Genomic DNA, 23,366 nt, shown 5'->3' on the forward strand with positions numbered 1-23,366 from the left:
CAGCCACCGCATGCCGAAACAGCTTTTGTTTGGCCGGATTGAGGGGGCTAAGCGGGCGCGGCACGGGCTAGAGAAGAGATGGAGTGATGTGGTACAGGAGGACGTGGAGCTGAGTGGACTTGCCGATGACTGGTACCAGCGGTGTCAAGATCGGCATCTGTGGAGGAGGCTCGTGAAGGATGCTACTGGGCAGTTGGAGGCAGTCGCCCTCCAACAACAACGGAGGGCGGAGGAGCGACGCTCACAACAACGAGCGGAGCGCCGGGTGGCTAAAGCACAGCAGGTTGGCACAGTAGGGGGCACAGGTGGTGCATCAGCCAGTCATCTCAGTCAGTCGACCCGTGGCACCTGGGTCTGCCCAGTGACCTCCTGCCAGCGGGCGTTCGACACTTCACGTGGCCTCACGGTGCACATAGCCTGGCACAAGCGTCGTGGTGACGTCACCGCCACTTAGTGGCGAATGGCGGTTGTTGTTGTTGTTGTTGGCACATGCTTCGTGGTGACGTCACCACCACTTAGTGGCGAATGGCGATTGTTGTTGTGTCACTGTGTCACTGTGTGTACACTGTGTGTGCACTGTATGTACACTGTGTGTACACTGTGTGTGTGTACACTGTGTGTGTGTACACTGTGTGTATACACTGTGTGTGTACACTGTGTGTGTGTACACTATGTGTACACTGTGTACACTCTGTGTGTACAGTGTGTATACACTGTGTGTGTGTACATTGTGTGTGTACACTGTGTATACACTGTGTGTACACTGTGTGTACACTGTGTGTACACTGTGTGTGTACACTGTCTGTGTGTACACTGTGTGTACACTGTTTGTGTACACACAGTGTACACACTGTGTGTACACTGTGTGTACACTGTATAAACTGTGTGTGTACAGTGTGTACGTGTACACTGTGTGTACACTGTGTGTATAGACTCTGTGTGTACACTGTGTGTGTGTACACTGTGTGTGTGTGTACACTGTTTGTGTCCGCATTGAACCGAACCCCCGGCAAGGCCATCTACTTAATGACGAGAGAAAATTAACACGAAATGTCCTTTTCAATGAAGTCTTCCAGATGTAAATTGATACAAGCTTTTAATGAGGAAATAAAATCATCTAATTCAAAACACAACACAATTCCAAGATGTTTCATTTTAAAACTTCAAAACGGAGCATGGGGTACTTGCGTGAATGCATCTTTCGTGTTCAAATGTTGTGACTTTCCTGGCCTGAAGGCCGTCAATGTGTTGGACCATTATTGGTGCACAGCGTCTCAACAACAGTAGTGGGGTTTGCTTCAACCGATGGTCACGAACATCCAGACGTGAATCAGCAAGGTGCATTTCTAGTCCCAGTTAGACAAAATCTACGTCAACACGTAAGACAAAACTACAATTCGTGTTGTAGAGAATGTACCTCCTCCTATACGTGTAACTTTTAAGTGGTATGCCTTGTAACTGATGAATGATCCGAGCGTGCTCCCTATTTCAAAGACGATGAGTTGCTCCAGAGGCAGACGCTTCGTGAAACACAAAAGTACCCTTTGACCTGTATCACAAGAACAACGGGTCTCACCCGAGTTCTCTGTACAGGTTACTTCCAAACACACACACACACACTTTGTCCTAACATCACTTATTCAATGTTTGACCCTCAGACAAAATATTACATGTACGCGCACAATCAGACAAGTATTAATTCTAAATTATTGACGGGCATATTAACAACATTGAATTACTGCAGCGAAATTGACTGCATCACGTTACATCGTATTAACAAGAAGTTATTTTACAAATACGCACCGTCTGCTTAACAGTGTATGTACAACGTACTATTGTTGCATCATTCAAAACGAGGCCGTTGCATGCTGGCGTCTGGGTTAAAATGTAGCAAATTCTAAACATTACGCTACAAATAATAGATCACGGCACTTCGATGGCAACACAAGCAATCGTCATCAGGTGGGACAAGCACAGCAGCAAGAAGAAGAAACTGCTGGAGTAGGCGCCTACTACTTCAGCAGTTTCTCTTGCTGTGGTTGTCCCACCTGATGACGATTGCTTGTGTTGTGATCTAAACGCCGTGATCTGTTATGTTTCTACCCACGTGGTGACTTTACCGAAATAACTCAACAGTGTGGATTCCTGCAGTCACGAAAGCTTCGAATCAGGATTGCCTACAAACTACACAACTGAGATGACGCATCAATCATCGCCCCCTACTGATAGGCTCTTGTCCACATGCAGGCCGGTGCAGGGCCACCACCTTGTGCCACACAGGGGCAGCTGCTACTTGGGGATGCTCTTCGAGTGTTACAGACGAGGTACGACATAAAACTCCGAGTTGCCGAGGCGATAAGGCAAGCACCGTGTAAATGCAATTATGATAACATAGTGAATACTTGGGGGCTTATTGTCTCTCGCTCCTGGTAAAAGATCTACCCAACCCACAGGTCTACAAAGATTGGCCGCTCTTACTCTGCAGGTTGAACCTAGCCATTGAGTGTCCAACTTCACGTTCTTGTCATTAAAGGCCTGTGACAAAGGTGCATCTATTGGAGCGACATCATCTCAAGCTTACACATCTATCGGGTCTCCACTTGACTTTGTATTGTCTCGGAGGAAGTCCACCCACACCTCCACTTCCACAAACTGCTGGGAGTTGCCTCACTCTGCCTCACAGTCAGAATTCTCCTCCTGCTTTACGTTGCCTCCATCGATGTGAAGGTCCCATTTTGGAGTTGAATCTTCATCTGCACATTTTACCTTCACTTCTTCCCTCTTCACCATCACCTCTTCCCTCTTCACCATCACCTTTTCATATTTCACCATCACTTCTTCACATTTCACCTCGATACCTTTAAAAGTGTCCAAGCTGGGATGTTTTTCCGGTTCGTGTTTCATGAGGGATGGGCTCATTGCGGCACTTTGACTTTCACAAGCTGATTTCAGACTGCACTCCTTGTGGATCTTCTGATGCTTCTGTGTACTCTGGTGTGTTTTAAGAGCAGATGACTGTGAAAATGCCTTCCCACACACACTGCACTTGAAGGGTTTCTCTCCCGTGTGTGTACTCTGGTGTGTATTAAGAGCAGATGACTGAAAATGTCTTCCCACACACACTGCACCTGAAGGGTTTCTCTCCCGTGTGTGTTATCTGGTGTGTTTTAAGAGCAAATGACTGTACAAATGCCTTCCCACATACAGTGCACTTGAAGGGTTTCTCTCCCGTGTGTTCTGTTGTGTTTTAAGAGCAGATGAATCTGAAAATGTCTTCCCACACACAGTCCACTTGAAGGGTTTCTCTCCCGTGTGTGTTCTCTGGTGTTTTTTAAGAGCAGATGACTGTGCAAATGCCTTCCCACACACAGTGCACTTGAAGGGTTTCTCTCCCGTGTGTGTTCTCTGGTGTGTTTTAAGAGCAAATGAACCTGAAAATGTCTTCCGACACACACTGCACCTGAAGGGCTTCTCTCCCGTGTGTGTTCTCTGGTGCTTTTTAAGAGTAGATGAATGTGAAAATGTCTTCCCACACACTGCACCTGAAGGGTTTCTCTCCCGTGTGTGTTCTCTGGTGCTTTTTAAGAGTAGATGAATGTGAAAATGTCTTCCCACACACACTGCACAAGAAGGGTTTCTCTCCCGTGTGTGTTCTCTGGTGTGTTTTAAGAGTAGATGAATCTGAAAATGTCTTCCCACACACAGTGCAATTGAAGGGTTTCTCTCCTCTGTGTGTTCTCTGGTGTGTTACAAGAGTAGATGACTGTGCAAACGCCATCCCACACATCGTGCACATGAAGGGTTTCTCTCCTGTGTGTGTTCTCTGGTGTGTTACAAGATCAGATGACTGTGCAAATGCCTTCACGCACACACTGCACTTGAAGGGTTTCTCTCCTGTGTGTGTTCTCTGGTGTTTTTTAAGAGTAGATAAATCTGAAAATGTCTTCCCACACACACTGCACTTGAAGGGTTTCTCTCCTGTGTGTGTTCTCTGGTGTTTTTTTAAGAGTAGATAAATGTGAAAATGCCTTCCCACACACTGCACTTGAAGGGGTTCTCTCCCGTGTGTGTTCTCTGGTGTGTTTTAAGAGCAAATTAATCTGCAAATGTCTTCCCACACACACTGCACTTGAAGGGTTTCTCTCCCGTGTGTGTTCTCTGGTGTCTTTGAAGAGTAGATAAATGTGAAAATGCCTTCCCACACACAGTGCAATTGAAGGGTTTCTCTCCTGTGTGTGTTCTCTGGTGTGTTACAAGATTACATGACTGTGCAAACGCCATCCCGCACATCGTGCACCTGAAGGGTTTCTCTCCTGTGTGTGTTCTCTGGTGTTTTACAAGATCAGATGACTGTGCAAATGCCTTCACACACACACTGCACTTGAAGGGTTTCTCTCCTGTGTGTGTTCTCTGGTGTTTTTTAAGAGTAGATAAATCTGAAAATGTCTTCCAACACACACTGCACTTGAAGGGTTTCTCTCCTGTGTGTGTTCTCTGGTGATTTTTAAGAGTAGATAAATGTGAAAATGCCTTCCCACACACACTGCACTTGAAGGGTTTCTCTCTCGTGTGTGTTCTCTGGTGTGTTTTAAGAGCAAATGAATCTGCAAATGTCTTCCCACACACACTGCACTTGAAGGGTTTCTCTCCCGTGTGTGTTCTTTGGTGTCTTTGAAGATGAGATGAATATGAAAATGTCTTCCCACACACAGTGCAATTGAAGGGTTTCTCTCCTGTGTGTTCTCTGGTGTGTTACAAGATTACATGACTGTGCAAATGCCATCCCGCACATCGTGCACCTGAAGGGTTTCTCTCCCGTGTGTGTTCTCTGGTGTTTTACAAGATCAGATGACTGTGCAAATGCCTTCACGCACACACTGCACTTGAAGGGTTTCTCTCCTGTGTGTGTTCTCTGGTGTTTTTTAAGAGTAGATAAATCTGAAAATGTCTTCCCACACACACTGCACTTGAAGGGTTTCTCTCCCGTGTGTGTTCTCTGGTGTTTTTTAAGAGTAGATAAATGTGAAAATGCCTTCCCACACACACTGCACTTGAAGGGTTTCTCTCCCGTGTGTGTTCTCTGGTGTATTACAAGATTACATGACTGTGCAAACGCCATCCCGCACATCGTGCACCTGAAGGGTTTCTCTCCCGTGTGTGTTCTCTGGTGGTTCTGAAAAACTGATGGCCATGCAAATGCCTTGTTACACACAGTACATTTGAAGGGTTTCTCTCCTGTGTGACTTTTCTGGTGCCGTGTCAAATTTTCAGTCCGGTCCGTGCTGTATGCACGCTGGTCGCATTGTTGACTTGTCGTACCGAGCTGCGCTGAGTGCCTTTGCTCCATTAGACCAATTCTGCAGAGGAAGCGTCAGCTGCTGACAGAAAAAAAGAATATCCACACCATCTACACGTCAGGCACAGAGGAATGCACACGTGACTTACACGTCTATACTTATTAATATATTCATGATGTAGTGAAAAAGTTTCCCAAATTCATCAGATTTGATGAACGTGCAAACGCCTTCCCGCACAGAGTGCACCTGAAGGGTTTCTCTCCACAGGCTGTTATGGCACACAATGAGAGGGGAAATGTCATTAATATGCCTGGAAGCCCTCGTATCTTCAAAATGAATGTTAACTCAAAACTCTAAGCACACAATTTCGGCTGTCTGAGTAGAAAAGGAATATTTATGAAAGCTAAATTCAGCTGACGTAGCAAAGGGTGTTTAAAATAATACTATTTGTGTGATGTACTAATGCATAAATTAATGTTCAATCGCAACTTAGAGGTGTGAATCCAGGCTCAGATGTCCTTGAATGCTGGGATGAACAGATCCGACATCAGCTGAATGTGTGTGCTGTGTTCACCTCCTGTTTCCATTCTTATAAAGAGTTCCAGAGGAAAACAAAAATAAACTATTGTTTTGATATAACCTCCGTGTTCAATAGAGTTAATAGATTTTACTGCAAACACAAACTTGACACTGTCACACACTGCCATGAGTAAACAGGTGGTGGTGTGACCAGCACCATGCCTGGCCACCTTCATCTGCTCAGCATTAATTCTTCCTCACTCCACCAAGTAATGAATCGAGGATCAATCAACATAGCCGAGGCTATCCGTGTCTCTGTCTCTCTCTCCCCGTGGTGAAGGTGTTCCCCTCCACACATTCAGAGTCAACAGCGGCACGTGCTTAGCGTCTTTGACCGATAGATACATTGACGCACGTATTGTTGGTTCTTTCAGTAAAGTCACGTAGATAGAAAATAAAGATAACAGATTAAATTTAATAAGATAAAGACCACTTGTGTTGCGATCAAAATGTCGTGGGTTTCTTCATTTAATTTTATTTTCTGTTATTTTAATTTATTTTTTTATCTACGTGACTTTACCGAAAGAACCAAGAATATTAATTCCTGCAGTCACCAAAGTTTTAAGTCAAAACATTCACACACGTTGACAAAGCCTCACCTTGTGTTGTTGTGGGCAGGTTGCTTCTGATAACAAGAGCGGTATAGCAGCTCAAGCGGGCTTGGCCTGGTGAAAAAAAAAATAAAACTGCGTGAATATTTACAATAAAACAAAGTTACAAAGTGGCGAGCCGGGTGAAGACAAATTAAACTTAAGCGAGATAATTAAAGTGAATGCAATCAGGCGAGGGCAGGAGGCAAGGCCCCGCGTGGCTAGGCCCCGCGTTGTAAAGTTCCAACCTGGACATCGATTCCCATGCTCGCTGCTACTCAACTGACATCCCTACGAGAGAGAGCGAGGCTCTACCTTGGTAAACAACAACCACAACCACCACCACAACAACCACAATCGCAATGAGAATTTTTCACCTCAGATTTCAGTGCCTGTTACCTCGTGACGTCACGCAGCAGCAGGGGACGTGACGTCACTTCCGGGATACGAGCACGCTCCTCCCACAATGAGCGGCTCCGTAAATAAATAAATTAGAGAATGAATAAATTATGTTAATGTTGCGCCCAAATGTCGTGAGTGCTGAACCTGTTGCAATAAACTCGCGACGGCTTTAACGATACACATTATGTTAATGAGCCGCTAGTCACTGGGCGTAGCTTTGCCCAAATAAGGATTGGCACTGGAACGATATCGGCAGTGACCCAAGCGGAGGTGACATCATGTGCAAGAGCGCGGTGGACGGGGGAGGGGTGAATACGTTGGTGACATGATGTCACTAGCGAGGTACACCTCCCCCTGGCGTTTCACGCCGATGAGGTAATGCAGAGTGGTGACGTCACAGAGTTGGAGTTTAAGTTAATTTAGATTCATTTTCCATTGCTCCCTCCCTTGGGTGTGTGAGCTCAGCTACAACAACGTGGACATTATTGTGTATACACTGTGTGTGTACACTGTATGTACACTGTGTGTATACACTGTGTGTCACTGTGTGTCGCTGTGTCACTGTATCACTGTGTGTGAGTACACTGTGTGTATATATATACAGTGTGTGTACCATGTTTGTGTACACTGTGTATATACTGTATGTACACTGTGTGTGTACACTGTGTGTGTACACTGTGTGTGTGTACACAATGTGTGTATGTACACTGTGTGTACACTGTGTGTGTACGCAATGTGTATGTACACTGTGTGTGTGTACACAATGTGTGTGTACACTGTGTGTGTACACTCTGTGTGTACACTGTTTGTGTCCGCATTGAACCGAACCCCCGGCAAGGCCATCTACTTAATGAGAGAAAATTCACACGAAATGTCCTTCTCAACGAAGCCTTCCGGATGTAATATGAAATGATCTTTTAATGAGGAAATAAAATCATCGAAGTCAAAACACAACACAATTCAAAGATGTTTCATTTTAAAACTTCAAAATGGAGCATGGGGTGCTTGCGTGAATGCATCCATCGTGTGCAAATGTTGTGACTTTCCTGGCCTGAAGGCCGTCAATGTGTTGGACCATTATTGGTGCACAGCGTCTCAACAACAGCAGTGGGGTTTGCTTCAACCGATGGTTACGAACATTAAGACGTGAATCAGCAAGGAGCATTTCTAGTCCCAGTTAGACAAAATCTACGTCAACACGTAAGACAAAACTACAATTCGTGTTGTAGAGAATGTACCTCCTCCTATACGTGTAACTTTTAAGTGGTATGCCTTGTAACTGATGAATGATCCGAGCGTGCTCCCTATTTCAAAGATAATGAGTTGCTTCAGAGGCAGATGCTTCGTGAAACACAAAAGTACCCTTTGACCTGTATCACAAGAACAACGGGTCTCACCCGAGTTCTCTTTACAGGTTACTTCCAAACACACACACATTTTGTCCTAACATCACTTATTCAATGTTTGTTCCTCATACAAAATGTTACATGCACGCGCACAATCAGACAAGTATTCATTCTAAATCATTGACGGGCATATTAACATTGAATTACTGCAGCGAAATTGACTGCATCACGTTACATCGTATTAACAAGAAGTTATTTTACAAATACGCACCGTCTGCTTAACAGTGTATGTACAACGTACTATTGTTGCGTCATTCAAAACGAGTAGGCCGTTGCATGCTGGCGTCTGGGTCAAAATGTAGCAAATTCTAAACATTACGCTACAAATGGATCACGGCGTTTCGATGGCAACACAAGCACTCGTCATCAGGTGGGACAAGCACAGCAGCAAGAAGAAGAAACTGCTGGAGTAGGCGCCTACTACTTCAGCAGTTTCTCTTGCTGTGGTTGTCCCACCTGATGACGATTGTTCGTGTTGCGATCTAAACGCCGTGATCTGTTATGTTTCTACCCACGTGGTGACTTTACCGAAAGAACTCAACAGTGTGGATTCCTGCAGTCACGAAAGCTTCGAATCAAGATTACCTACAAACTACACAACTGAGATGACGCATCAATCATCACCCCCTACTGACAGGCTCTTGTCCACATGCAGGCTGGTGCAGGGCCACCACCTTGTGCCACACAGGGGCAGCTGCTACTTGAGGATGCTCTTCGAGTGTTTCAGACGAGGTACGACACAAATCTCCGTGTTGCTGAGGCGGTTAAGCAAGCACCGTGTAAATGCAAATATTATAACAGTGAATGCTTGGGAGCTTATTGTCTCTCGCTCCTGGTGAGAAATTGACCCAACCCACAGGTCCACAAAGACTGGCCGCTCTTACTCTGCAGGATGAACCTGCAGGTGCATCTATTGTAGCGACATTGTCTCTGGCTTACACATCTACCGGGTCTCCACTTGACTTTGTATTGTCTAGGAAGTCCACCCACACCTCCACTTCCACAAACTGCTGGGAGTTGCCTCGCTCTGCCTCACAGTCAGAATTCTCCTCCTGCTTCACGTTGCCTCCATCGATGTGAAGGTCCCATTTTGGAGTTTCATCTTCACATTTCACCTTCACTTCTTCACTCTTCACCATCACCTCTTCCCTCTTCACCATCACTTCTTCCCTCTTCACCATCACTTCTTCCCTCTTCACCATCACCTCTTCATATTTCACCTCGATACCTTTAAAAGTGTCCAAGCTGGGATTTTCTTCTGGTTCTTGTTTCAAGAGGGATGGGCTTATTGTGGCACTTTGACTTTCACAAGCTGATTTCAGACTCCACTCCTTGTGGATCTTCTGATGCTTCTGTGTTTTCCGGTGATCTATAAGATGTGGTTGCTGTGCAAACGCCTTCCCGCACGGAGTGCACCTGAAGGGTTTCTCTCCCGTGTGTGTTCTCTGGTGTATTACAAGAGTAGATGAAAGTGTAAACGCCTCCCACACAGAGTACACTTGAAGGGTTTCTCTCCCGTGTGTGTTCTCTGGTGTAATACGAGATTATATGACTGTGTAAACGCCTTCCCGCACGGAGTGCACCTGAAGGGTTTCTCTCCCGTGTGTGTTCTCTGGTGTATTACAAGAGTAGATGAAAGTGTAAACGCCTTCCCACACAGAGTACACTTGAAGGGTTTCTCTCCCGTGTGTGTTCTCTGGTGTGCTACAAGAGCAGATGACTGCGCAAATGCCTTCCCACACACACTGCACTTGAAGGGTTTCTCTCCCGTGTGTATTCTCTGGTGTTCTACAAGAGTAGATGACCGTGCAAATGCCTTCCCACACACACTGCACTTGAAGGGTTTCCCTCCCGTGTGTGTTCTCAGGTGTTCTACAAGAGCAGATGACTGTGAAAATGCCTTCACACACACACACTGCACTTGAAAGGTTTCTCTCCCGTGTGTGTTCTCTGGTGTACTTTAAGAGCAGATGGCCATGCAAAAGCCTTCCCACACACACTGCACTTGAAGGGTTTCTCTCCTGTGCGAGTTCTCTGGTGCTGTGTCAAATTTTCAGTCCGATCCGTGCTGTATGCACGCTGGTCGCAATGTTGACTTGTCGTACCGAGCTGCTGTGCTGACTGCCTTTGCTCCATCAGACCAGCGTCAGCTGCAGACAGAAAAAAATAATATCCACACCATCTACACGTCAGTATCGAGGCACAGAGGAATGCATATGTAGTGTTGTAAGGACGAGCAGACTTCTTATGGAGGCACACTCTGTTTATTGTATTATTTCCTTATACAACGCTTAACACACACAGAGGGATATTCGGTCCCCTCACCCGATACCCTAGGGAGGTACAGCCTCCGGACCTGGCGGGACTCACACGTCTACCGCTAACCTCCTTGATACCTAAGGAGGTACAACCTCCGGACTCGGCGGGACTCACACGTCTACCGCTATCCTAGTCCTCCGGCTAGGACCTAGGGGAGGCTATCTGACCCACCGCTGGCCCGGTGGGTCCTGACCACTGGGTATGCCGAGCCTTAGCCCTTAGAAGGGCTGAAAGGCTGGTCCAGGGTCCTAGCTAGGCTTCAGCCCAGTCTTCTATCTTCTTGCAGGGAGAGAACTCCTCGAGGTCCGTTGGGTCACCCGTCTTATACCCCTTCGTGGCCAGGCAGAACCAATCATACATTCCCACGTGGAACCGTCTGATTGGTTCGCACCAAACCCTGGCCACGATCCGTTTCACCTCGACTGACCCCAACCGTTGTACCCAGGGGTAATGCTGCACTGCCCTGGTGGCAACGCAGGTTACGCAACAGCGCGTAGTTAACACCTCTACATCACCCCCTCCTTCGGAAGCTCCAGCCGTCCCGGCTGCAACAATGGGAAACTCCGAAATTACCAATGGTAGAAGAATTGTGAGTGTGCCTCACGAACAACAAGAACAATTAAACCCCTATAAATACCCCCCTTAACAACATAACGTATGTACAAGGCACTAGACATGCCAAAAAAACATTATAACAACCGGCGAGATTTCGCGCGCGTGCGTTTCGCGGGGCCATCGTAGGGGATGGCAGGCTTTGTCGGTGGCACAAGGGAAGGAGGAGGATGAGCCAGAGCATCCGGTGGGCTTTTAGGCATCTCCACGGGGACACCTGCTGCTCCACGGTCCATTGAGGCCGAACGTGGCCTGCATAGAGTGTCACTCCCGCGTCATCTGCAGGAGGAATGACACGCCTGCGCTGCGGGTTAGGCACCAACGGGGCAACATCCGGCTCGTCGGACGCGTCGCACACTCGGCCCCCGTGTCGTGTGTGTTGTGGAGGGACGCGTGGCGTGACGAAGGGTTTTAACCGAGAGGGGTGAACGCACCAGCGACGCCGTCCCCAGCTAATTTTAACACATTGGGGACGCAGGACTTCCACTACCTCAACCGGGCCTCGCCATGGTCTGAGGAGTTTGGCCGACGTGGACACCGGCACCTGGGGGCAGTGGAGCCATGCCCTGTCTCCCGGTGCCCACCGATGCGTGTACGTCCGAGGGTCCCGCAGTCGCAAATTCGCCCGTTGGCGGGAAGCCGAATTTTCAATGGCGGCCTCCCGTGCCTCGGCCAACTTACGGAGGTTGAATCGCAAGTGGTCAACGAGCTTTGACTTTTGCGGTGGCTGTTCGATTTCCAGCCGAACGTTGGCGGGAGGAAAGGCATCCCTGCCATACATTAGAAAGAACGGGGAAAATCCCGTCGCCGCGTGAGGTGCCATACGGTATGCGGCGAGGACCCCCGGAACCTGCAAGTCCCAATCGAGGTGGGATTCATCGACCTGATGGCATAACATAGCGGTGAGAGTTCTATGAAGGCGCTCCACCATGCCGTCGGTCTGGGGATGGTAGGGCGAAGTGCGCACTTTCTTAGTGCCCAACAGACGGCACACATCAGTCAGCAAGGCTCCTGAAAAATTTCTTCCCTGATCGGTCAGCAACCGTTCTGGTGCGCCCTTGTCCAGGACGTAGCCTTGAACAAAGGCGTCCACAACGGCCGCCGCCGACTGGTTGGGGAGGGCCCAGGCCATAGGCCACCGTGTAAAATACTCTACCCCAACCAGAAGGTACTTATTACCCCGTGGCGTAGTAGGAAAAGGGCCCAAAATATCGAGAGCCACCAACTCATTTATACGAGAGACCGAAATGGGTTGCAGGAGTGGGCATGCCGGTTTAGCCGGCGGTTTACGTTGCGCACAATGGGTGCATCCCAGCAAAATGTCAGTGACGTCGCGCAGCATGCCCGGCCAGAAAAATTGCAACCGCAACAACCCAATGGTCTTATGAACACCCAGGTGCAATAAACGCTCATGCGCCGCCCATACGGCCTTGCATCGCAAGGCGGATGGCACGACGATTTTATGTTGACACGAGTCAGCATCCCAATGCATCAACAAGCCGCGCTTCATGACAAATGAATTAAATTTGCCCTGTCTTGGAACCGCATTATTCGCGTGGCGACGCAACCTCAATAACGACATGTCCTTGCCCTGGTGCCGACCCCATTCGGCCAAAGTTAGCCCCAGCAAATCATCACTGGCCATTGGATCTGCATGATCCAACATCGGCGCTGAGGCGGCGGGAAGTGCGGCTGACACCGTTGTGAGAGGCGCGACCTGCGCAGGCAGTGGCGGCTTACAACAGCCCGAGCCCAAAAAACACGCACATTTTTGAGCCGGCGGAAGGCGAGACAATGCATCGGCATTCGTGTGTTGTGCACCCCTACGGTAAGTGACATTGAAATCGTAGTCCTGAAGGACTTCGAGCCACCGAGAAAGCTGCCCGGACGGTTGGTCAACCCGCAGAGCGTACTGTAAAGCCGAATGATCAGATCGCACAGTAAAATGCTGACCATACAGGTACGGCCTGTATTGCTGAATAAAAAAAACAATGGCCAGCAGCTCACGTCTGGTCACACAGTATCTTTGTTCAGCAAGAGACAAGACTCTGCTACCATAGGCAACAACCCTTTCAATGCCATCAACTTTTTGGGACAGAACACCCCCAATCCCCGTATTGCTAGCGTCGGTGTCCAACACGAATGGCACGGAAAAATCGGGGTACGCAAAGGACGGTGCCGTCACGAGCGCGTTCCGCAAGGAGTCGAACGCAGCCTGTTCTGCGTCCCCCCAATGAAACGCCACCCCTTTTGACGTAAGGGCGTGGAGCGGCTTGGCAATCGTCGCGAAGCCAGCAACAAACCGGCGGTAGTACGACGCAAAACCAATAAAACTACGAACATCGCCCGCAGATGTAGGGGTCGGCCAATGTTGAACACATTTGTTTTTTTCAGGGTCGGTAGAGATGCCCGAGCGGCTAACTATGTGGCCCAGATAGCGCACAGACTCACGCAGGTGACACTTCTGCGGCTTGAATTTCAAGTTAGCGGCCCGCATTTTCAAGAAGACAGCACGCAATCGTTCGATGTGTTCGCCGAACGTGCGGCTAAAGACGATGACGTCGTCAAGATAAATGAGACATGAGTCCCACTGGAGCCCAGCGAGGACCAGCTCCATGAGCCTCTGGAACGTCGCTGGGGCCGAGTGGAAACCGATGGGCAATCTATTAAACTCGAAAAGGCCCTGTGGTGTCCGAAAAGCAGTCTTAGGTTTTGACGATTCGTCGAGGGGGAGTTGCCAAAACCCCGACAGAAGGTCCAAGGTGGAGAAATAGTGCGCCCCTGCCAGGGCATCCAATGACTCGTCCATACGAGGGAGAGGGTAGGCGTCCGCTACCGAGATTTTATTTAGGCGCCGAAAATCAACGCAAAAACGGAGACTGCCATCGTGCTTTTTGACCAGCACTATTGGAGCTCCCCAGGGACTAGTGGAGGGAGAAATTATATCGGCCTTCAGCATGTCATCCACAGCCGATTTAACATGCTGTTTCTCCGCCGGGCTAAGCCGAAACGGGTTTTGTCGAATCGGGGCAGCGTCACCAGTATCAATGTGGTGACGCAGCAGCTTGGTGCAGCCAATATCAAATTTAGATTTACTAAAGACATCGGAAAATTCTCGCAGAAGAGCGCGCAATTTAATTCGCTGCGAATGAGACAGATCACCCGTGTCTGTGCAGAGCGCGTCCAACCATCTCTCATCCGATTCGGAAGGAGGTGGGACCTGCGGCGTGTCATGCACGTGTCCCGCGACTCCGGTCCCCAACGGCACCGGGGTCGCGTGAGCGAGCACAGTTCCTTGCGGAATGACGGTTGTGGACAATCCGACATTCAAAACCTGCAAGAACGGCTCCCTGTCGGCTGCTACGAGGGTCTGTGCAGCCACCAAATCTAACCCCTTAGCAGCTGCGTTTGAAGGCCCCAGCAAAATGCCATGTGCCGAGGCCTCCGGGGCTAGCGGTTTCTTAAGTTGCAAGGGCACGAGCATTTGTGTCCCTGGCGGAATGCGGACTGTGCTCGCAACAAACGCCTGCACCGAGGCACTAGCCATGCGCGGATGTGAGGGTGTGGGCAAGAACGCCATCCGTCGACCCGACGGGAGTTCGATGCAGCCTTGATCTACAAGGATCTTAATAGGCATTTTCGCGAGAAAATCAGTGCCTAACAAACACGGCACGGCGAGGGAGGAAGAGACCAAAATAGGCCCTGCCAATTTAATGTCTCCAATCGAAATTTGCGCCCGAATTTGCCCAATAATGCCAAGTGAACTGCCATTAGCGGCGAAACACGGGATAGAAACCCGTTCCAAGGGGCGGCATCGTACGGGCAGTATATTGTAAATCAGATCCGAAATTATCGTAGCCGACGCACCAGTATCGACCAACACGCGAAATTCCACACCCTCGATTGATCCGACAACCACGGACGAACCTGCCGTCGCCGCGACTACCCTATGGGCCAACTCAGACCACTGCCCAGGTCCGAGTGGCTGCGAACAAACGCCAGAATACCCCCGATCACACGCCGAATCGCGAGCCCTTCTTATGGTGCGTTGCAGTGTGTATGGTGTGAATGAGGGCTGAGCGTGAGAGGCGTCGCGACTTGCCTGGTTTTGCCGCGATGCCGTGGACGTCCTGTAGTCCTGGCCCCGGGATGCGGAGGGGCGTCGTCGAGGCGCACGGCAGTCAGAGGAGATGTGGCCTCGTCGGCCACAGTTGAAGCACGTCACGTCGCCGCGTGGAGCAGGCCGTCCCCGCTGCTGGTCGTTGCGGCGACCAGCGTGGTCGGACGATCGCCGGCCCGTTGACCTGGTCGCCATGAAGGCCCGGTCGGGGGAGAACTCGGCGTCCCTGCTGGCAGGCTCCGACGTCGAAGCCGAGGCGGCGATGGTCGATTCCGTGTGGAGCAGCAGATGTGCGTGGATGCACTGAGCGGCTCGTAGCGAGCACATACCGTCGTCGTCCACCGCTTGGATGACGATGCGCAGCTCGCGCGCCAGCTCCAGCATCTTCTGGAGAACGATGGCATCGATGGCCTCGTCGTCCATGCGAGGGTAACCCGCTCTTGCCATCGCCAGTAGAGCGGTCCGGAATGCCAACGGAGACTCTTTAGGGCGGCGTCGCCTGTCGTAAAATCGGCTGCGGATGTCGGATGGAGGCCCGTACACGTCGGACATCCATCGGAGGGCCGATTGAAGAGTCGCCCTTTGTTGCCTGGGGATGGTGAGGAGCGAGGCGAGAGCGTCGTCATCCAAAGTGGCCGGTAGTGCTCGGAGCGCCTGTGCGTCCGACCAGCCCACCATCTCTTGGTGGCTCAGGAAGCGACGCTGGAACGCCGCCCAGTCGCCCCCTTCAGATGTGAATTCTCGGAAGATGGGCAGGCGTTGTTGGAGGGCGGACGTCGTCTCCCCCTCAGCTTGTACCGTCTCGAGCCGGAGATCAGCGATTTCCCGGCCGATAGAGTCTACTGTACCGTGTCGGTACAGTGATGACGCGGCGTCCGCTGAGGAACTTGAATCCGCAGCGTCGCGTGCTGATGACGTTGCGGGTTGTGATTGGCCCCCCACGTTCCCAGGATGCCTCTGGCTTCCACTTCCGGCGGAATCACGTGGTTTCCCGGCGGGAAAATCAAAATGTCTGCCCCGGCCGGTGGCGGGAACGTCTGCCGGCGGTTGACTCGGCCTGCCCGCAACCTCCAAGTTGATCTCTTCAAGAATGGAGGCCGCGGCGTGTAGGAGTTGAGCGAGACGGCCGTGTGCTGCCCTGAGTCCGTCCCCCATGGCAGGGGGAGCAACCGGCTGCTCAACCGGTGGCTGGGCGGCCGTCAACGCGGCAGCGTTTTCAGCGGAGCTGGCGGTGCTTGCAGGTGAGACAGCGTTATCTTCGTTCTGGCTCCGCGCGTGGGCTGAACTTCTGGTTTCCATTTCGAACCACTTCTGACTCCAGTTGTAGAGTTGTAAGGACGAGCAGACTTCTTTAGGAGGCACACTGTTTATTGTATTATTTCCTTATGCAACGCTTAACACACACAGAGGGATATTTGGTCCCCTCACCCGATACCCTAGGGAGGTACAGCCTCCGTACCTGGCGGGACTCACACGTCTACCGCTAACCTCCTTGATACTTAAGGAGGTACAACCTCCGGACTTGGCGGGACTCACACGTCTACCGCTATCCTAGTCCTCCGGCTAGGACCTAGGGGAGGCTATCTGACCCACCGCTGGCCCGGTGGGTCCTGACCACTGGGTATGCCGAGCCTTAGCCCTTAGAAGGGCTGAAAGGCTGGTCCAGGGTCCTAGTTAGGCTTCAGCCCAGTCTTCTGTCTTCGTGCAGGGAGAGAACTCCCCGAGGTCCGTTGGGTCACCCGTCTTATACCCCTTCGTGGCCAGGTAGAACCAATCATACATTCCCACGTGGAACCGTCTGATTGGTTAGCACCAAACCCTGGCCACGATCCGTTTCACCTCAACTGACCCCAACCGTTGTACCCAGGGGTAATGCTGCACCGCCCTGGTGGCAATGCAGGTTACGCAACAGCGCGTAGTTAACACCTCTACACATATGCTGATGGTCTGGTAAGTGCTGCTCACTCAGAGGAGGAGTTGGAGGTGCTGCTGCTGAACCTGGAGCTTGCCACCAAGAGGTGGGGCCTTACCATCAGACCCACCAAAACTAAGCACCTGCCTGGGTATTTTGTACCATCAGACACTCCACCCCCACAACTCCCAATTGGTGATGGGGCATTTGTGGAGAGAGTGGAGAGTTTCCCATACCTGAGCAGTGTGCTCATGACCGGCTAAGGTTTGACAGTAGACGTCTCACTCCGAATCAGTCGCGTGGCAATATCTTTTCATCGGTAACATTGTGTGGAAGCTACCTGGTCTGTCGCTCTGCACGAAGCTTCAAGTCTTCTTGGCCACAATCATTCCCTTCCTTCTCTACGCTTGAAAAACGTGGAGCCCCCTAATGGAACATCTTTGCCAGTTCGAAACATTTAGGCGGGCCTGCCTACAATCTATCCTGGTTCTTTCGGTAAAGTCACGTAGAATGAGAATAAAATAATAAATTGATAAAATAAAATAACACAGCGCTGTCCTCCAGACAGTCTCGTCCCTTCACCTGATGAAGGCTGCTTGTGTTGTGGCCGAAACGTCGTGAGATTATTGTGTTATTTTATTTGATCAATGTATTATTTTATTCTCATTCTACGTGACTTTACCGAAAGAACCAAAGAAGATTAATCCTTGCAGTCACGAAAGCTTTAAATCGAAATTTAATCCATCCTGGGTTTAACCAGGCAGGATTGTGTGAGGAGCTCACAAATTCCTGAAAGATCTGGACAAAGTCCCATCAGTGGGCTACTCCAGCATGCTCCTGCCAGCGGGCGTTCGACACTTGATGTGGCCTCAACGTGCATATAGTCTGGCACAAGTGCCATGATGATGTCACAGCCAATTAGTGGCAAATCGCGGTTGTTGTTGAGTGAGTGGGTTGGTGAGTGAATTAATGGGTGAGTGGGTTGGTGAGTGATTAGGTGAGTGGGTTTAAGGGTGAGTGAGTTGAGTGAGTGACGGATGGGTGGGTGAGTGAATGAGTGGGTGAGTGAATTCAGCCGTGAATGGATGGGAGGTTGAGTGGGTTTGTGGGTGGGTGAGTAGGTGGGTGAGTGGGTGGGTGAGTGACTGAGTGGGTGAGTGAGTGGGTGAATAGGTGAGTGGGTGAATAGGTGAGTGGGTGAGTGAGTTAGTGAGTGGATAAGTGAGTGGGTAGTTGAGTGAGTGGGTGGTTGAGTGAGTGGGTTGGTGAGTGGGTGAGTGAGTTGGTAAGTGATCAAGCGGGTGGGTGAGTGACGGAGCATCTCACAGTTTGCTTTGAACTGTGTAGGTAACGTCCAGAAAAGTTGAGTTGGCCGTGGTGGTGGTGGAGTCGATGGTTGAAGGCTCAACAATTGGGGGTCTATCCCCTTTGGGGTCAACTTCACCGGGGTCCCAGCAGAGGTCTGCAAGGAGGTCTCGAGATTCCAAACGTACATTCAATGGGGAAGGCGGAGCTGGGGAGATGAGTGAACAACACATTGAGCAAACCACTGCACCACCACTCCCCACTCACACAGTGCGCTAACCACTGCACCACCACTCCCCACACACACACACAGTGCGCTAACCACTGCACCACCACTCCCCCCACACACAGTGCGCTAACCACTGGCACCACCACTCCCCCCACACACACAGTGCGCTAACCACTGCACCACCACTCCCCCCACACACACACAGTGCGCTAACCACTGCACCACCACTCCCCACACACACACACAGTGCGCTAACCACTGCACCACCACTGCCCACAAACACACAGTGCGCTAACCACTGGCACCACCACTCCCCCCACACACACAGTGCGCTAACCACTGCACCACCACTCCCCACACACACACACAGTGCGCTAACCACTGCACCACCGCTCCCCACGTACACCACAGCTTGGTACCAGATGTATCGACCTCTGTCCCGCTCGGCTCACCGTGGTTGCAAGTGACGAGGTGGAGGAGGAGGAGAGGCAGGAGGAGGTGGAGGAGTCGATCTGGTCCGTAGAACTGCCCCATCTCCATGAACCTCACGTGGAGGGAAAATCGATTCTCGGTTAGATTAAAATACTCGCGTCGATTCCTTTGCGGATAACATGGGAATCGATTGTTGGAGAATTTTGATGGTATGTAGTCGATTCCCGTTGTGATAACATGGGAATCGATTATTGGTGAATGGTGCTCATGGAATCGATTTTCAATGGGGATAAAGTGGGAGTCGAGTTGGTGGTAGTGATTATAGCTGTTGGAATCGATTACCTTTGGGATAACATTGGAATCCATTGTAGAAGATATTGGTGGAGTTATATTGTTATTGCTCCTCTGTTTCAATATAATTTACGTGCAAACTTTTCCGACTACACACTTATTAAAACAATGCCCTCCATAACTTTTACCCCGGGGTTTAAATATTGTTTTTGTGATTAACAAAAAAAAACCCGAAAGAGCGGGAAACATTGAACACCCTGCTCACTGATTGGTCCAAGCGGCACCCGGCCACCTCCCACCATCGCCTTCTCCTATTGGACGCTGCCTTTAGCAGCGTTGCGCTCCCATTGGCTGAGCAAACTCGGACCACGAATCGCGTTTCGTAATCATAGCTCGACACGATTCAGCACGAGAAGGAATCGAAACAACGGAATCGCGTATGAGTAAAAACATTTTATTTAAATATGGTACGTCAACAATAAAACTTTTCTTTTTTTTACATTTATTTACACCGGCGCGAATGCCAACGCGAGTTTTATTGTCGATGTTGAGTTTTGTAATTTCTGTAAAAAAAATTTGCCTCAAAGTCGCTCCCGCCTCGGAGCCAATCGGATTTGGCGTCTCCCTTCCCACGTGACGTGAAGTTTTTTTTGTTTTCCCGCCAATTTGTTTTGGCTCCTCCCCCTCACCCACCGCCATATTTTTTTAATTCGTGAGGGGGGTGCAGACGCCTGCAAATTTATTTTTGTTGCTCAATTAACGACGAGGACGACGAGGAGGACGACGACCCGCTAGGAGTGTGAGGAAGCCACTTTTGAGAGAAAGCGTGAGGTAAAGAATGCCCTCTACCGTCCACTCCGTGATTTGCAGGCGATTTGCAGGTGCAGTGTTGTTGAGTCTGTGGACGCTAAAGGGGGCTGCAACTAACCCATCTATCGTGCAGTAAATCGATGTGAAAAAACAAAGTATAAATTACATCAATATAATAAATGTACTCAGTATATTCTTAAATAAGCTGAGCTATTAACACAGAGCAACTGGGTATACACTACGCTATATAATGAATGCCATATAGTAAACCAATGAAAAACTAAAATATAAACTACCTCAATGTTTTATGAGACCTCCTTTGTCAGTGACAAGATATAGTGATAGGTTTTACCCTTTTAACTGGCACAAAACTGACACCTTTATTCAAGGCATCATGTGTTGTGGTTATTGCAAACATGATGCCTTGAATAAAGGTGTCAGTTTTTGTGCCAGTTAAAAGGGTAAAACCTATTACTATACCTCAATGTTATCAATAAACTCTCCAACCAGCTGAGCCACCAACAATAAGTCGTTATATATCACAATGCCATATGGCGAAAAAATGGGTGGATTCTTCTACTAGATTTGAAGCTTTCGTGACTGCAAGGATCTATACTCTTTGGTTCTATTCGGTAAAGTCACGTAGGTAAAAAAATAAAATAACAAAAATCACGACGTCTCGGCCACAACGCAAGCGGCCTTCATCATGACGGCACGGTCCCTTCACCTGATGAAGGCCGCCTGTGCTGTGGCCGAAACGTCGTGATTTTTTGTTATTTTATATTTTAATTAACCTACGTGGTGACTTTACCGAATAGAACCACAGAGTGTGTGGGATCCTTCCCCTCACCTCCAGCACCACGGACAGCGACGGGCCCCGTTCACACGGACGAGTCCATCCACGCTCCTCGGCACGGAGGAGGGGGGGGAGAGAAACAGCCACGAGGCGCTGTTATACTCCACGTTACAAACCACAACGTTAACCGTGCTGTGAGAGGTGTTAAGAGGCAGTGCCAGCGAAAGAGCTGCGGTCTGAGGTCACCGTAAAAATACAATTAGTTAAGAACCGACGTGACTTTACCTAAAGAACCAAGAAGATTAATCCCTGCAGTCACGACAGCTTTAAATCGAAATCTATCGTGTAGTGTTGAGTCTATGGTGTAGTGTTGAGTCTATGGTGCAGTGTTGAGTCTATGGTGCAGTGTTGGGTCTATGGTGCAGTGTTGAGTCTATGGTGTAGTGTTGAGTCTATGGTGCAGTGTTGAGTCTATGGTGCAGTGTTGAGTCTATGGTGCAGTGTTGAGTCTATGGTGCAGTGTTGAGTCTATGATGTAGTGTTGAGTCTATGGTGCAGTGTTGAGTCTATGGTGCAGTGTTGAGTCTATTGTGCAGTGTTGAGTCTATGGTGCAGTGTTGAGTCTATGGTGCAGTGTTGAGTCTATGATGTAGTGTTGAGTCTATGGTGCAGTGTTGAGTCTATGGTGCAGTGTTGAGTCTATTGTGCAGTGTTGAGTCTATGGTGTAGTGTTGAGTCTATGGTGCAGTGTTGAGTCTATGGTGTAGTGTTGAGTATATGGTGTAGTGTTGAGTCTATGGTGTAGTGTTGAGTCTATGGTGTAGTGTTGAGTCTATGGTGCAGTGTTGAGTCTATGGCGCAGTGTTGAGTCTATGGTGCAGTGTTGAGTCTATGGTGTAGTGTTGAGTCTATGGTGCAGTGTTGAGTCTATGGTGCAGTGTTGAGTCTATGGTGCAGTGTTGAGTCTATGGTGCAGTGTTGAGTCTATGGTGCAGTGTTGAGTTTATGGTGCAGTGTTGAGTCTATGGTGCAGTGTTGGGTCTATGGTGCAGTGTTGAGTCTATGGTGTAGTGTTGAGTCTATGGTGCAGTGTTGAGTCTATGGTGCAGTGTTGAGTCTATGGTGCAGTGTTGAGTCTATGGTGCAGTGTTGAGTCTATGATGCAGTGTTGAGTCTATGGTGCAGTGTTGAGTCTATGGTGCAGTGTTGAGTCTATTGTGCAGTGTTGAGTCTATGGTGCAGTGTTGAGTCTATTGTGCAGTGTTGAGTCTATGGTGCAGTGTTGAGTCTATGGTGCAGTGTTGAGTCTATGATGTAGTGTTGAGTCTATGGTGCAGTGTTGAGTCTATGGTGCAGTGTTGAGTCTATTGTGCAGTGTTGAGTCTATGGTGTAGTGTTGAGTCTATGGTGCAGTGTTGAGTCTATGGTGTAGTGTTGAGTATATGGTGTAGTGTTGAGTCTATGGTGTAGTGTTGAGTCTATGGTGTAGTGTTGAGTCTATGGTGCAGTGTTGAGTCTATGGCGCAGTGTTGAGTCTATGGTGCAGTGTTGAGTCTATGGTGTAGTGTTGAGTCTATGGTGCAGTGTTGAGTCTATGGTGCAGTGTTGAGTCTATGGTGCAGTGTTGAGTCTATGGTGCAGTGTTGAGTCTATGGTGCAGTGTTGAGTTTATGGTGCAGTGTTGAGTCTATGGTGCAGTGTTGGGTCTATGGTGCAGTGTTGAGTCTATGGTGTAGTGTTGAGTCTATGGTGCAGTGTTGAGTCTATGGTGCAGTGTTGAGTCTATGGTGCAGTGTTGAGTCTATGGTGCAGTGTTGAGTCTATGATGCAGTGTTGAGTCTATGGTGCAGTGTTGAGTCTATGGTGCAGTGTTGAGTCTATTGTGCAGTGTTGAGTCTATGGTGCAGTGTTGAGTCTATGGTGCAGTGTTGAGTCTATGATGTAGTGTTGAGTCTATGGTGCAGTGTTGAGTCTATGGTGCAGTGTTGAGTCTATTGTGCAGTGTTGAGTCTATGGTGTAGTGTTGAGTCTATGGTGCAGTGTTGAGTCTATGGTGTAGTGTTGAGTATATGGTGTAGTGTTGAGTCTATGGTGTAGTGTTGAGTCTATGGTGTAGTGTTGAGTCTATGGTGCAGTGTTGAGTCTATGGCGCAGTGTTGAGTCTATGGTGCAGTGTTGAGTCTATGGTGTAGTGTTGAGTCTATGGTGCAGTGTTGAGTCTATGGTGCAGTGTTGAGTCTATGGTGCAGTGTTGAGTCTATGGTGC

At 49.4% G+C, this 23,366-nt stretch overlaps 1 long non-coding RNA gene across 2 annotated transcripts; it reads right to left on the bottom strand.

The window, feature by feature from the left end:
• Positions 1–7,768: 7,768 nt before the first annotated feature.
• On the bottom strand, positions 7,769–19,326 carry LOC142918199 (uncharacterized). Of its 2 annotated transcripts, XR_012937435.1 has the most exons (3): positions 19,224–19,326; positions 18,564–18,750; positions 7,769–10,424 (listed from the first exon to the last, which is right to left on the bottom strand). It is a non-coding gene; the product is annotated as an uncharacterized LOC142918199 (long non-coding RNA). The 2 variants fall into 2 exon arrangements; XR_012937434.1 differs by lacking the exon at positions 19,224–19,326 and having other exon boundaries at positions 18,564–18,874.
• Positions 19,327–23,366: the final 4,040 nt, after the last annotated feature.

Source organism: Petromyzon marinus, unplaced genomic scaffold (genome assembly GCF_048934315.1).
Source record: "Petromyzon marinus isolate PM22_M1 ecotype Great Lakes invasive population unplaced genomic scaffold, UKy_Petmar_22M1.pri1.0 PM_G_Scaffold_57, whole genome shotgun sequence".
Classification (NCBI taxonomy): domain Eukaryota; kingdom Metazoa; phylum Chordata; class Hyperoartia; order Petromyzontiformes; family Petromyzontidae; genus Petromyzon; species Petromyzon marinus.